The sequence below is a fragment of the Sus scrofa genome, unplaced genomic scaffold (assembly GCF_000003025.6).
Source record: "Sus scrofa isolate TJ Tabasco breed Duroc unplaced genomic scaffold, Sscrofa11.1 Contig435, whole genome shotgun sequence".
NCBI lineage: Eukaryota > Metazoa > Chordata > Mammalia > Artiodactyla > Suidae > Sus > Sus scrofa.
In genome coordinates this window covers 41,409-56,288 of record NW_018085206.1, presented here as the reverse complement: position 1 = coordinate 56,288, position 14,880 = coordinate 41,409, and the positions used below count along the sequence as shown (strand labels likewise).

General features: G+C 38.1%; 1 pseudogene; it reads right to left on the bottom strand.

The window, feature by feature from the left end:
• Positions 1 to 9,632: 9,632 nt before the first annotated feature.
• Positions 9,633 to 13,742, bottom strand: LOC110258790 (annotated as a pseudogene).
• Positions 13,743 to 14,880: the final 1,138 nt, after the last annotated feature.

Below are 14,880 nucleotides of genomic sequence, written 5' to 3'. Positions count from 1 at the left end.
AATAGAGTGTGCCCTCAGGGACATCATAGGGAGTCTAGTTAGGTGATAGGTTCTCTGTACATAATAAATGCATTCCAATATTCCTAACTGTGATCCTTGTGACACTTTAATATTCTGTCAAGGCAGCTGCAGCAACTCCATTGCATTTACTGTAAATATAATTGTGTTAAAATTTTAATAAGATGTCCTTGTAGTATATTAGAATGGAATCTAGTGTTCATTTCCAGGAGTTTAATTCCTAAGTCTTGGGAAAATGTTTTCGTGTCTTAAACTTCCCCACATCCAGCTTTATATTCTGTTTCTCTCCTAAGAAAAGTTCCTGATAATACATGTTAGCCAGGTCCTACATGTTTTAAAAAAGCTATTTCTTTTTATAGCAGAGGCTGTAGTTATTGCTCTGAAGGTGGTGAGTTAGGGCAAGGAGAGATTGTGAGAAGAACTATACCATTTTTCAGAGAACATGTTTACATGATCTCCACGTAGAGGTGCTTCTCTCCTCTAGCAAGAGGGAAAAAACTACTTCCAGTTTGCAAGGTTCAGAGAAATCTAGATATTCATGTTTTTGAGGTGCCACTGTACAGATATCCATCATTACAGATGCAAATGTCTGACTCTTTCCCTTTTAGGATCCTGACTTTAATATAAACAGTCTGTTCATGTGCATTTTGTATCCTTTGAAATCTTGTGACCCTTATAATCATTTTAAGTGCTTTTCTCTATTCGGGATATAAAAATATCTTTAAATGCTTTCATGGAGGCTTACTTACTGTTACAGCATTCCCTAGTTAGTGGTTCTTTTTTTCTATTTCTTTTATGGTTTTTATTTTTTCCATTATAGTTGATTTACAGTGTTCTGTCCATTTCTACTGTACAGCAAAGTGACCCAGTCATATTCATGTATATATATATATACACACACACACAAATATATATATTCCTATCCTCCATCATGTTCCATCACAAGTGACTGGATATAGTTCCCTCTGCTGTACAGCAGGATCTCATTGCTTATCAACTCTAAATGCAATAGTTTGTGTCTATTAATTCCAGCCTCCCACTCCATCCCACTCCCCCCCCCTCCCTTGACAACCATAAGTCTGTCTTCCAACTTCATGAGTTTCTTTTCTGTGGAAAGGTTGATTTGCGCAGTATATTCCAGATATAAGTGATATGATATGGTATTTGTCTTTCTCTTTCTGACTTACTTCACTTAGTATGAGAGTCTCTACTTTCATCCTTGTTACTGCAAATGGCATTGATTTGTTTTTTTTTTGGCTGAGTAGTATTCCATTGTGTATATATACTACATCTTCTTAATCCATTCCTCTGTCAATGGACATTTAAGTTGTTTCCATGTCTTGGCTATTGTGAATAGTGCTGCAATGAACATGTGGGCACATGTGTCTTTCAAGGACAGTTTTGTCCAGATATATGTCCAAGAGTGGTATTTCTAGGCCATATGGAAATTCTATATTTAGATTTCTGAGGTACCTCCACACTGTTTTCCATAGTGGATGTACCAATTTACATTCCCACCAACAGTATAGGAGGGTACACTTTTCTCCACACCCTCTCCAGCGTTTGTTATTTGTCAACCTGTTAACGATGGTCATTCTGACAGGTGTGAGGTGATACCTCATAGTAGTGTTGACTTGCATTTCTCTAATAATCAGTGATGTTGAGCAATTTTTCATGTGCTTGTTGGCCATCTGTATGTCTTTGGATAAATGTCTGTTCAGGTCTTTTGCCCATTTCTCAGTGGGTTGATTTTTTTTTTATTGTTGATTTGTAAAAGTTGTTTGTATGTTTTAGAGATTAAGCCCTTGTCAGTTACATCATTTGAAACTCTTTTTTTGACCCAGAATCGCCAAAGCAATCCTGAGAAACAAAAACCAAGCAGGAGGCATAACTCTCCCAGACTTCAAGAAATACTACAAAGCCACAGTCATCAAAACAGTGTGGTACTGGTATCAAAACAGACAGACAGACCAATGGAACAGAATCGAGAATCCAGAAATAAACCCTGACACCTATGGTCAATTAATCTTTGACAAGGGAGGCAAGAACATCAAATGGGAAAAGGAAAGTCTATTCAGCAAGCATTGCTGGGAAACCTGGACAGCTGCATGCAAAGCAATGAAACTAGAACACACCCTCACACCATGCACAAAAATAAACTCCAAATGGCTGAAAGACTTAATATATGACAGGACACCATCAAACTCCTAGAAGAAAACATAGGCAAAACACTCTCTGACATCAACATCATGAATATTTTCTCAGGTCAGTCTCCCAACGCAATAGAAATTAGAGCAAAATAAACCCATGGGACCTCATCAAACTGAAAAGCTTTTGCACAGCAAAGGAAACCCAAAAGAAAACAAAAAGACAACTTACAGAATGGGAGAAAATAGTTTCAAATATGCAACTGACAAGGGCTTAATCTCTAGAATATAAAGCAACTTATACAACCAACAGCAAAAAAAGCCAATCAATCAATGGAAAAATGGGCAAAAGACCTGAATAGACATTTCTCCAAAGAAGATATACAGATGGCCAACAAACACATGAAAAAATGCTCCACATCGCTGATTATAAGAGAAATGCAAATCAAAACTACCATGAGATACCACCTCACACCAGTCAGAATGGCCATCATTAATAAATCCACAAATAACAAGTGCTGGAGGGGCTGTGGAGAAAAGGGAACCCTCCTGCACTGCTGGTGGGAATGTAAACTGGTACAGCCACTATGGAGAACAGTTTGGAGATACCTTAGAAATCTATACATAGAACTTCCATATGACCCGCAATCCCACTCTTGGGCATCTATCCAGACAAAGCTCTACTTAAAAGAGACACATGCACCCGCATGTTCGTTGCAGCCCTATTCACAATAACCAGGACATGGAAACAATCCAAATGTCCATCGACAGATGATTGGATTCGGAAGATGTGGTATCTATACACAATGGAATGCTACTCAGCCATAAAAAAGGATGACATAATGCCATTAGCAGCAACATGGATGGAACTAGAGAATCTCATCCTGAGTGAAATGAGCCAGAAAGACAAAGGCAAATACCATATGCTATCACTTATAACTGGAATCTAAATCCAGCACAAATGAACATCTCCTCAGAAAAGAAAATCATGGACTTGGAGAAGAGACTTGTGGTTGCCTGATGGGAGGGGGAGGGAGTGGGAGGGATCAGGAGCTTGGGCTTATCAGACACAATCTAGAATAGATTTACAAGGAGATCCTGCTGAATAGCATTGAGAACTATGTCTAGATACTCATGTTGCAACAGAAGAAAGGGTGGGGGAAAAACTGTAATTGCAATGTATACATGTAAGGATAACCTGACCCCCCTTGCTGTACAGTGGGAAAATAAAAAAATTAAAAAAAAAAAGAAAATAGTGCTGCAATGAACATCGGAGTACAAGTGTCTTTGCGAGTCGTGGTTTTCTCTGGATAGATGGCCAGGAGTGGGATTGCTGGATCAAAGGGTAGTTCTATGCTTAGTTTTCTGAGGACTCTCCATCCTGCTTTCCACAGTGGTTGCACCAATTTACAATCCCACCAACAGTGTACTGGGGTTCCTTTTTCTCCGCACCCTCTCCAGCACTTATTGTTTGTAGACTTTTGGATGATGGCCATTCTGGCTGGTGTAAGGTGGCACCTCAGAGAGGTTTTGATTTGCATTTCTCTACTAATGAGTGATGTTGAACATCTTTTCATGTGTTTTCTGGCCATCCGTATGTCTTCTTTGGAGAACTGTCTGTTTAGATCTTCTGCCCATTTTTGGATGAGGTTGTTTGTTTTTTTGGTATGGAGCTGCAGAAGGTGTTTATAAATTTTGGAGATGAATCCCTTGTCCGTTGATTCACTTGCAAAGATTTTCTCCCATTCTGTGGGTTGTCTTTTTGTGTTGTTTAGGGTTTCCTTTGCTGTGCAGAAACTTTGAAGTTTGAATAGGTCCCATTTGTTTATTTTTGTTTTTATTGTCAGTACTCTAAGAGGTGGATCTGAGAAGATGGGCAACGCCTGATCCTTAACCCACTGAGCAAAGCCAGGGATTGAACCCGCAACCTCATGGTTCCTAGTCTGATTCATTTCTGCTGCGTCACCATGGGAACTCTGTGGATTCTTTAGTTTTTGAAAAATTTCACATTGGTTTTCCGGGAATGGGTAAATCCAGATTGTGAAGCAAGTGCTTTTGTCTTAGACATGCAATATAATGTGTTTTTGAACCCCTTTGACTAAATCGAGATGTGTTTTTCTGAACCCTTTTTATTTCCCTATTTTTTCTTTCTTGCTTTAGCCCTTTACTTATGGGGACCATTTAAATGAAATTATTAGCAGTGCTTCCCCATTTGGCTTCACTTCAGAATAACTGGGATATGTGGAAATTTTAGAAATACAGAATCTAATTCCCGTGCCCTCCCCAGAGGCTATATTATTCTCTGTTTATACTGCTTCTCTGGACAATATCATATAGTTTCAGGGCTTTAAATGCCAGCTACATGTTGATGGCTTTCAAATTTATGTTTCCAGTCTTTTCCACTAAGCATGAAACTGGTAATCCCGACCACCTAATTGCATTTACATTTGGATGTCTAACAAGAATATGAACCTAGGAGTTCCTGTGTGGCTCAGTGGGTTAAGGATCTGGCAGGGTCACTGCCGTAGCTCAGGTGGCCCAGGTTCAGTCCCTGGCCCCGGAACTTCCACATGCCATGGGTGTGGCGAAAGGGGAAAAGAGAAAGAATAAGAACCTAAACGTGGCTAAACTAGAACTCTTGATTCCCACTGTGCCAAATCTGCTATCACCTCAATCTTCCTAATCATAGTCTATGGTACAAAGATCTGCCTATCACTGGCCAAAAACCGTAGTCATCCTTAATTATTCCTCTGCCATCACCTTGAAAGTCTGAACTAGTCCAAGTTTAACCTGTTCTTCCCATGTCTACTGTTACACTGAGCACCTGCCTTCTTTTTCCTGGATCACTCAATGGCCTCATATCTTGATCCCTGCTTAATTCATTCTCTGTGTGAGAGCCAAAACTCTTCCTTTTTTGGGGGGAGGGGGGCGGGGAACATTCCTGCGGCATGCAGGAGTACTTGGGGCAGGATCAGACCTGTGCCATAGCAGTGACAACGCTGGATGCTGAACTGCTAGGTCACCAGAGGACTCTCCAAAAGAGTTGTTAAAAAAAAAGCTAAATAAAATATTTTCGTTTACCTGTCTGAAATCTTTCAAGACTCTTATGTACCTAGAACAAAATGTAGACTCCTTGAGATGGGGGCCAACCGAGATGGCAACAAAGGAGATTCCTGAACTCCACTCTTCCCATGGACACATCCAATGTGCAACAAGACAGAGTATTTCTCTCTGAAAGAAATCCAGAAACTACTTGAGTGACTTCTCTACACCTTGAGTGGATGAGAAAATACTCACGTTCTGATGGGTGGAAATGATTGAGACACCCCCTCACCATAGCTCCCCCCTGCCCTGCCCTGCCCTGGCAGAGCACTATACAATTGGGAGAAACTCCCAGCTCCCAATTCCTCCCTGAGGAGCCCAGGGTTTGGACCCCATAAATGTCTATATTTTTTGGCTTTTTTTTAGGGCCACACCCGAGGCATATGGAGGTTCCCAGGCTAGAGGCCAAATCGGAGCTACAGCTGCCAGCCTACACCACAGCTATAGCAATGCCCGATCCAAGCTGTTTCTGTGACCTATACCACAGCTCACAGCAACACCGATCCTTAACCCACTGAGCGAGGCCAGGGATTGAACCCTCAGCCTCATGGATACTAGTCGGATTTGTTTCCACTGCACTACGAGGGGAACTCCAGAACCGCATTTTTAACACCCCAGCTTTCAAGAGTTCCATCTGAGGGATGGACCCTCCAAACTCTTAACTCTGAAAGCCAGTGAGACTTGCATCCATGAGACCCTCAAGACTAGAGCAAAGAAAGAGGAGTTGTTAACAGATGTAGGAGACGTGACTCATTCCCCTGGGTTGACTGTTGAGGGAGCAAACAGAAAAGCTGATCTCCCAGGCTTTCCCTGAAAGAGGCCCATTGGCAAACTTTAAAAGCAGCTGCCCTAAGGGTCAGGCTTTTAATTTAGCCCACATCTGGTGGCTGGCTGTGATCGGCCCCAGAGACTGGGGAAACTGGTAGGCACCTTTTCTGCCATCTCCCAGTAGTCCCCTCCAAATCACCAGTATCTCCCTGGAAGGAGCTTGTATGCAAGTAATGTGCCTCAGAAATTTCACCGCGGCCCAAGGGACAGGTCCCTAGATGGGTAGGCTCTGATGACCGATGGGCCTTGCATTCGTGAATCCCACAGGACTGTAGCAAACAATGTTATACGATTGATATATGACACTGTGTATGTTCAAGATGTACAGTGTTACATTTAAATATAACATTATAATTACCACCATAATGTTAGCTAACACCTCCATCATGCCACATAATAACCACTTCTTTTTTTGTGACGAGAACATTTAAGACTTAGTCTCTTAGCAGTGGAAACATTTGTTTTGAATATGGTTGACTATAATCACCATGCTGTACCTTAGATTTCCTGAACTATTTAACCTTCTAGTTGTACTCTTAAACATCTCAGTTCCCCAGCTCTCTAGCCCCTGGCAGCCAGCATTCTACTGTCTGTTTCTAAGAGTGTCTGTTTTAGAATTCACGTACAAGTGGTAATGAGTAGGATTTGTCTTTCTCTGCTTAACTTCTCTGACTTAGCATCCTGACTTCAAAGTCCATTCATGTTGTTGCAGATGGCAAGATTTTCTTCTCATAGCAGAATAACATTCCTGTGTGTGTGTGTGTGTGTGTGTGTGTGTGTGTGTGTGTGTGTGTGTGTGTGGTATCACATCTTCTTTATCCATTCACCCACTGATGGACATAGAATGGGCTGTTTCTATGTATTGGCCATTGTGACTAATGCTGCAATAAACATCGAAGTTCAGGTATCTCTTTGGGATCCTGTTTTCATTTTCCTTGGCTATATTCCCAGAAGTGGAATTGCTGTGTTATATGGTAATTCTATTTTTAATTAAAAAACCCCTTCATATTCTTTTCCATAGCGGCTCAAACAATTTACATTCCCACCAACATACACAAAAGTTCCCCTTTTCTCCACATCCTGACAAACGCTTGTATTTTTTGCCTCCCAGATGCTAGCCATTCTACTAGGTGTAAGATGATATGTCATTCTGGTTTGGATGTGCATTTCCCGGATGATCCGTGAATTGCACACCTCCTCATAAATGTGTTGGCCACTTGTATGCCGTCTTTGGAGAAATGTTATTCACTTCCTCGGACTGTTTTTCAGTTGGGTTGTTTGTTTTTTGGCTATTGAGTTGAATGAGTTCTTTATATATTTTGGATATTAGCCTCTTATCTGAGACATGATTTGCAAATATTTTCTCCTATTCTGTAGGTTGCCTTTGTGTTTTGTAGATTGTCTCTTTTGGTTTTTCGTTTGATGTAGGCCCATTTGTTGATTTTTGCTTTTGCTGCTTGTGCTTTTGGTGTCATATCCAAGCATTCTATTAAAATGGTCTCTTTTCTGGTTAGTTTGGTCCATTCTTCCAAAAATCTGTATTTGTTGGTAGTGCCAGGAGAGATTAGGGTGGTGTTTGCTTTTTTTTTTTCCCTTCCAGAATTTGATAGCACAATACATTTGATAAGACATTTATATTTCTTCCATTTCCAGTTGTTTTAGTGACAAATAATTCACTAGAATATTCCTTAGGAGTCTATTTAGGTGATACAAGCCCAAATTTCATGGATTAATTTTAAGTTCTGATTGGCTTTATTAGGTGATTCATGAACTGAGCACCGTCTCACCCAGGGAATGGGTAACGTCTCCTACATCTGTTAACAACTCTAGAAGGGCATTACAAGGGGTTTTACAAATAGGAAAGTTTTTATAGGAAGAAAGGTGGGGTAAGGGAGTTAGTTAATAGCCAAAGAAAAGTAAAGATTTTTTTCATGCCAGAAAATCTTCTCTTTTGGGGGGAAGAAAATGGCAAGGGTTTTATCATGCCGGTTGCCTTTTCTTCCTCTGGGAGAATGGAGAGGGCCCATGTGACAGATTATACCTCATTGGTGCTGACCAGAAAGTTCCACATACTGGTTGATTAAGATCACATTGGTGGTGAAGGTTGAAACTGCAGTTAGGTTAGGTATTAAATCTAGATTTGGTATCATGGACTTTAGCACAAGTGATGTCATTTTGGGCCTCTGGTTTTCCTCTTTAACACGGGGAACTAGAAACATCTTCCAAGTCACCGCATAAGAGAGAATTCTTGTACGGTTTCTCTATATCAACACCTCGTATATTATTGCCATTTTGATTTTTTTGGATTTTATAATTATTATACTTTCTTTAGGAGACCTAAGTTTCATCTTACCTATGCATGTCTCTGAAACAAACCTGAAAAAAAATAATTGCACGGATTTTTTTCCATGTATTTGAGTCTTGTAGTAATTGGGAACAGTACAGGAGGATTTTTTCTTCAAAATTAATCTTTATATTTCCAATTTGTCATAATGTCTGACATTATGTTAGGTACAATGTTTGGTACCTAAAGTAATTTGATTTATATTTAATATGTCTGATCATTGTGATATGTAATTTCTGGTTAATACATCTACTAGCCAGACATACTTGCCTTTCTTTGCAAAATCAAAACAGTAGATACACATGAAAATTTATGGCAGTCCATCAGTTTGTGTATTTACGTAACATCAAATTGCATGAAATGAATTTCATATGGGTGTTTGGATTTAGTGGTATTGAAAGGTCATTGATTTAATGATTTTTTTTGAAAGGTCATTGATTTCACGATTTTCTTTTTTTTGGGAATCATTTTCAGGCAGAGCTACTTGATTAGTGAATGTCGTTAGTGGAAGGAATATTAAATAATACATATGTTCTTTTCTTTATGATATTTGTCTTAAATTTATTTCAACTTTTATTGAGACATCAGTGGGACATATAAAATTGTATTGGTTTTAGGTGTACAATGTTTAGTTACTATAATGAGTTAACTTTCATCACCACACACAGTTACAATTTTTTTTTTTCTTGTGGTGGGAACTTTTAAGTTTTCCTCTTAGCAACTCTCAAATAAACCACATAGCATTGCTAAGTACAGTCACCACGCTGTATGTTACATCCCCGGGACTCATTTATCTTATAACTGGATGTTTGCACCTTTTGACCACCTTTGCCTATTTTACCAATTCCCATTTGTGGAGCAGGGTGGGGCCCTGCTCTCTGGCAAGTACCGATCTGTTTTCTGTATCAATATGTTGAGTCTTTTTTTAGATTGACATGTATGTGAAGTCATATACTATTAGTCTTTGATTTATTTCACTTAGCTTAAGGCTTTCAAGTTCCATCTTTTTTTTTTTTTTTTTTTTTTTTTGCAAATGGCAGCATCTCCTTCCTTTTTATGACTAAATAATATATTAATATATTATTATTTACATAATTGCATAGATTTTTCAGGTGTTTACATCATATTAATCATATAATAACTATGGATATATATATATATATATATATACACCGCATTTTCTTTATCTGTCATATTTCTTTGCTAAAGCAAAAGCAGTGGTTCCCAAATGTTGACCATATAACATTTAAACACACAAGGTGATTTCTCATAATACCTTTCACACAGTGGGCATTTCATTCATGTATTCTTATTGATTGCTCAATCTGGTTTCTGTTTATCAACACATTTTTAATCTCTGAGGCTTTTTACTTATATTCTTTGTTCTAAGAGACATCTGTGCTGGTTTTTAGCCTCCATGACTTTACCACACCCTATTCACCTTGATGTTTTCTGCTGTTTTCAGATCTTATAGAACCTTTAGAGTTCATCTCAAGTGCCATCTACTTCATAAACCTATTTCCGTTTCCTCCTAATCAGACTTATCCATTACTTTTCTGAGAGCCTTTGTACTTTTTGCCTGTGCAAAATAATTTAGCACGTATGGTTAAGTCGTTGCGGGGTAGATTCTAATTATATTATGCAATGTTGTTTTTTCAAATAGATAAAATGGTGTTACTTTTGCTTGCATATATAGTTTCACATTTAAACTTATGATACAGAGATCAGGAAGCACGCAATTAATTCTGTCAATCAGATTCATCATTTGCTTGCCTTGAAAAGTCTGCTGGCTCCAAGTGACAGTGCTCTGCCTGGCCCCCAGCACTGTCCCAATTTGGAAAGTCTCTCCACTGCCTACACACACACGAGATATCCACTACTGTTTGTTCTGTGTAGAGACAAAGATTGTGAAGCTAAGTTTAGGCAACCATTGAAAGAAGTGGCAGGAAAATAGGGAGATCACTTTAATATCCATTTTAAATTAAACACACAGAGGCTTGGAACAAATTAAGTAATTTTTTTCTCAAGTGGAGAGAAATTGAGGTTCAATGACTGGTCTTCTGAGTCCTAGTCTAATGTGTTTGTATCATACAATTTTTCCCCCTCATTAATCTTTTCTATTTCTGCAAGAATATTGACACTGTGCTAGCAGAGCATTTAAGTTAGATGAGCTAGAGCATCTGTGGTAAACTCTCATGGATGTTGATGTGAGACTCAGTTAGGAAAGTAACCTTTCCTCAAGGAGAAAATTAGATTTAATTACTATTACTCTTACTATTACACTTACATTTTTCAAGCGACATATTATTCCACAAGTGTGATATCAGGCTGACTAAATTATGGAAGTCCTGATTAGCTTATAGAAGTTCAGTGTCTTGAAAGGATTTATTGTAATTTAATGTAAATTCCAAGTATATACCCATTAATTGTGAGAAATAAAAGGGAGGTTAAGTATTTGAAATTTTGGTTCAATTTGCAACCCAAATGCCAAAGACTGGAAAAGAAAATAAAAGTAAGTGTAAGCAAGAAAACAAACAATGATGAGCATAACCTGTAATTTTCTCCTGAGTCCATTACTATTGTGTATTTTGTGTGCTTGGATAATTGAAGATAGCAAAGTCTTAATGTATTTTCTAGCCCTATTAATTATAGATGGTACTAAGTTAAGAGCAGACTTAGCACAGAACTTATGTACTCTCTGTGAACCTTTTTTTGTGGGATGGTGAGCTGTTTCTGAAGGCAACTCTAAAAAGGTATTATGTGGACCATAAGAACGTTGACACTATTCTTTATCAAATTAAACATGTTTTATGTGAGTCATTATTGTCGTTCAGACTGGGGAAGTGAAAATTATCCAAAGACTCCTCCTTTCTTTACATTTCAAGAATTGTAATGTGATAGAGGAGAAAATATTACCTTTTCTTTTACTTTTAAAGTCCAACAATGTATCCAAAGTTCCAAATCCATCCAGATTATAATTATTAATAAGGATTACAATTATTAAACAAAGCCGTCTTTTAGAGATAGGTTTTAGATCATAGAAAAATACCAAAGTTTTATTCATCATCACATTTTCCCATAAAAATATAAACATTATACCATGATATAGGACAATGAAAATATTTATTTTATGAAATTCCACTACATACACATATTAGTACAATCCCTCAAAATTTATGTAAATTCCATGTAGATTTATGTCAAAAGCCTAACTCACCTCCAACTTGTCATATTTTCTTTCCATTGGGATTGAGACAATGATGAAATAAATCTTTCATGAATGAATGAGAAATGAGTAAGCCTTTTTTGTCACCTTTAAAATCCTTTAATTTGTGCCTTCTCACTCCTGTGTATCATGATAAAGAGGTAGATAGGCTTAAGTAACTTAGAGCCATTACTCAAGATAATGATATTGATGTCATGATTAGAAGCCAAAAAAGGTAGGGTGGTTATATTGTTTGCATCCACACAGTGTTTGCATATAAGAATTATTACATAAATCGATCTCTGTGATCTAGGGATTACTTGCCTCAGTAAAAATGAAAGTTAGATAACCTTATTATTGCCTCCATCACATTAATTTTTTCTATGACTTCCAGGTCCTTTTTGATTTAGTAGATTTGTGATCAACTCTCATCAGCTTCTTCAGTGCCTCCTTCATGTCTTTATTCCTTAAAGTGTAAATGAGAGGGTTGAGACTTGGTGTGATGATGGTGTAAAAGAGGGTGAGAAATTACCCTGACCTCTGGAGGCATTGTTACCTGGTTGCAGGTACATGTAGATAATAGCTCCGTAGAAGATAGACACCACGGTGAGATGAGATCCACAGGTATTGATTGCTTTCCGCTGGCCTGCCCTTGACTTCATTCTCAGCACAGCTTTGGCAATGTAGCCATAGGATATAAGAATAAGGATGAGTGGTGTAAGGACAATGGCGATGCCTAAAGCAAAAACAGACAATTCAACTGCTGTGGTGTCTATACACGCTATCTTGAGCATAGCTGGCAACTCACACAAGAAATGATCCAGAAGGTTGTTTCCACATCTAGGCAGATTCAGAGTGAGTGTACACAGTACAACAGAATTGGCCAAACTAATGCTCCAGACCATGATAATCATCTTGAGACATAAATGTGGGTTCATGATTACCAAATAATGGAGGGGCTTACAAATAGCTGTGAAACGATCGTAGGACATAACAGCTAGGAGAAGGCACTCGATGGAGCCCAACCACATATAAACATAGAGCTGAATGACACAGCCCCCATAGCTGATGGTCTTATGAGGCCCCCACAAGTTAACCAGCATCTGAGGGACGATGCTGGTTGTGAAACATAGGTCTAGGAAAGATAAATTCCGGAGGAAGAAGTACATTGGTGTGTGGAGGTGGGAGTCCAGGAGAGACGCAAGAATGATGGCTGTGTTACCGACCAGTGTGATCAAGTAGAAGGTGGCGACAACTCCTGACAGGGCCATCTCCAGTTTGGGATGGTCAGAGAAGCCCAGCAGAATGAAATCATGCAGAGAAGTAGAGTTTCTTTGGCCCATAGTCCTTCAGTGCCCAAATCCTAAACTGATTTTGGGGTTGGAGAAGGAGAGGGAGGAGAGGGTAGGAGGAAGAGTAGGTGGAGGAAGAGGAGGAGGAGGAGAAGAAGGAGAAGGAATGTGTCAACATAGAGTAAAAATTTGATGAGATACAGAAGTAAACAAGGTAGAGAATTTATATGAATAATTGAAAGAATTAATGGTACAAGTAAAAATTATGGCCAAGTAAGTCTGGTATTTGTAGGTTCTTTTAAAGTAATAAATTTAATATTATATTTTTATCTAGATGACCTTAGGGAGTTCGCTCTTAAACTTAGGGTCTGAATTTTCTCATATGTCAATCTGGAAGTTTGGACTAGAACTTTTTCTAAAATAGTGTGATTGTGTGATTATCCATAAAACTCAGCTACTTGATGTGGGAATATTATTCTTTAACTGAGTTAGTGAATTCACTTATTACATCTAATTATTTGGCTTTTGTTGGAATGAAGGATTAGTCCTCTTTTCCATTAGTTATTTACCAATTTGATTTACACCTTTGCTTTTCTGATATATTATGTAGTCGATCTGGCATGATTCCTTGGTACCTTTATCTTTCTCAACTCAGTACCTAGTTTATCACCCAAACTGGTACATTTGAATTCAAACATATTTGTTAACCATCCTCTCACTTAAAAATATGTCCTCCATCACTATGCTAATCCAAAAAAGTACCATTCTGGTGAGTGTTATTGATAATGAGGAAGACTCTACATGTGTATGGGGAGGGCATAAATGGGAAATATCTGTACCTTTCTCTCAATTTTGTTGTAAACCTGAAACAGCTCTACAAATAAAGTTGAATAAAAAGATAGAAAACTTAGAGAAAAATATATGAATGAAAATTAAATTTAAATATCAAACTGGTGACACTTTCTCTCTGTATAGTACCAAAGTTGTGCTTACTGTTTGTTATACCATTTCAATCTATTTCCTGAATATTATGAAGAAATTGCTTCAAACTATGGCCATGATGCATAAGTGGACACATTTATAAGACTAAGTGGTATGGCTGAGACAGCTGTATTGAGACAGTCATTTGGTGATTTCCTCAGAATTAGCTTCCCAAGAATTATTTGAGTCTAGGTTCTGCCATTGACCAAGTTGGATAGTAAGAAAAAATTAACTTTCTGAAATGTATTACAAGCTTTTATACACCATTAGAATTATGTATTGTCTGAGCAGGGGGTGAATTAATAATTAATGATTACTTATTTTGATAGGCATATGTTTTATGTAACCTCTGAATAAGACAGAACTTCAGTTAAAATTATATGAATGCAAAAATGAAAATTCTTTTAAAATTAAAGACAATACCATACAATTAATTTCTTAACTATTTCAATTATTATTGTAGCCTCGAAAGATTAATTTGGGAAGGGAAAATACCCATCTATTAAAAATCTCCCATAGGAAATCTCCCCATAATTTTTCATCCTCATTGTGAGATTTAGAAATGGATCAAAAATGTGAATCCTTTCTAGCTCTTCAGTCTTCATGAATAAAATATTCATTCATTTTCATTTATCTACATTTTTTTTTTTTTTTTTTTTTTTTTTTGTTTTTTTTTTTGCTATTTTTGGCCGCTTCGCGCATATGGAGTTCCAGCTAGTTAATCAAGCTGTAGCCACCCTACGCAGAGCCACAACGCGGATCCGACGCGTCTGCAACTAACAAGTTCATGCAACGCGATCGTTAACCACTGACAAGGCAGGATCGAACCGCACCTCATGGTTCTAGTCGGATTCGTTAACACTGCGCCACACGGAATCTCCTCTTTTTAAAATGCTGAATCAAGGAGTTCCCGTTGTGGCTCAGCTTGTTAAAAATCTGACTGATATCCATGAGGATGTGGGT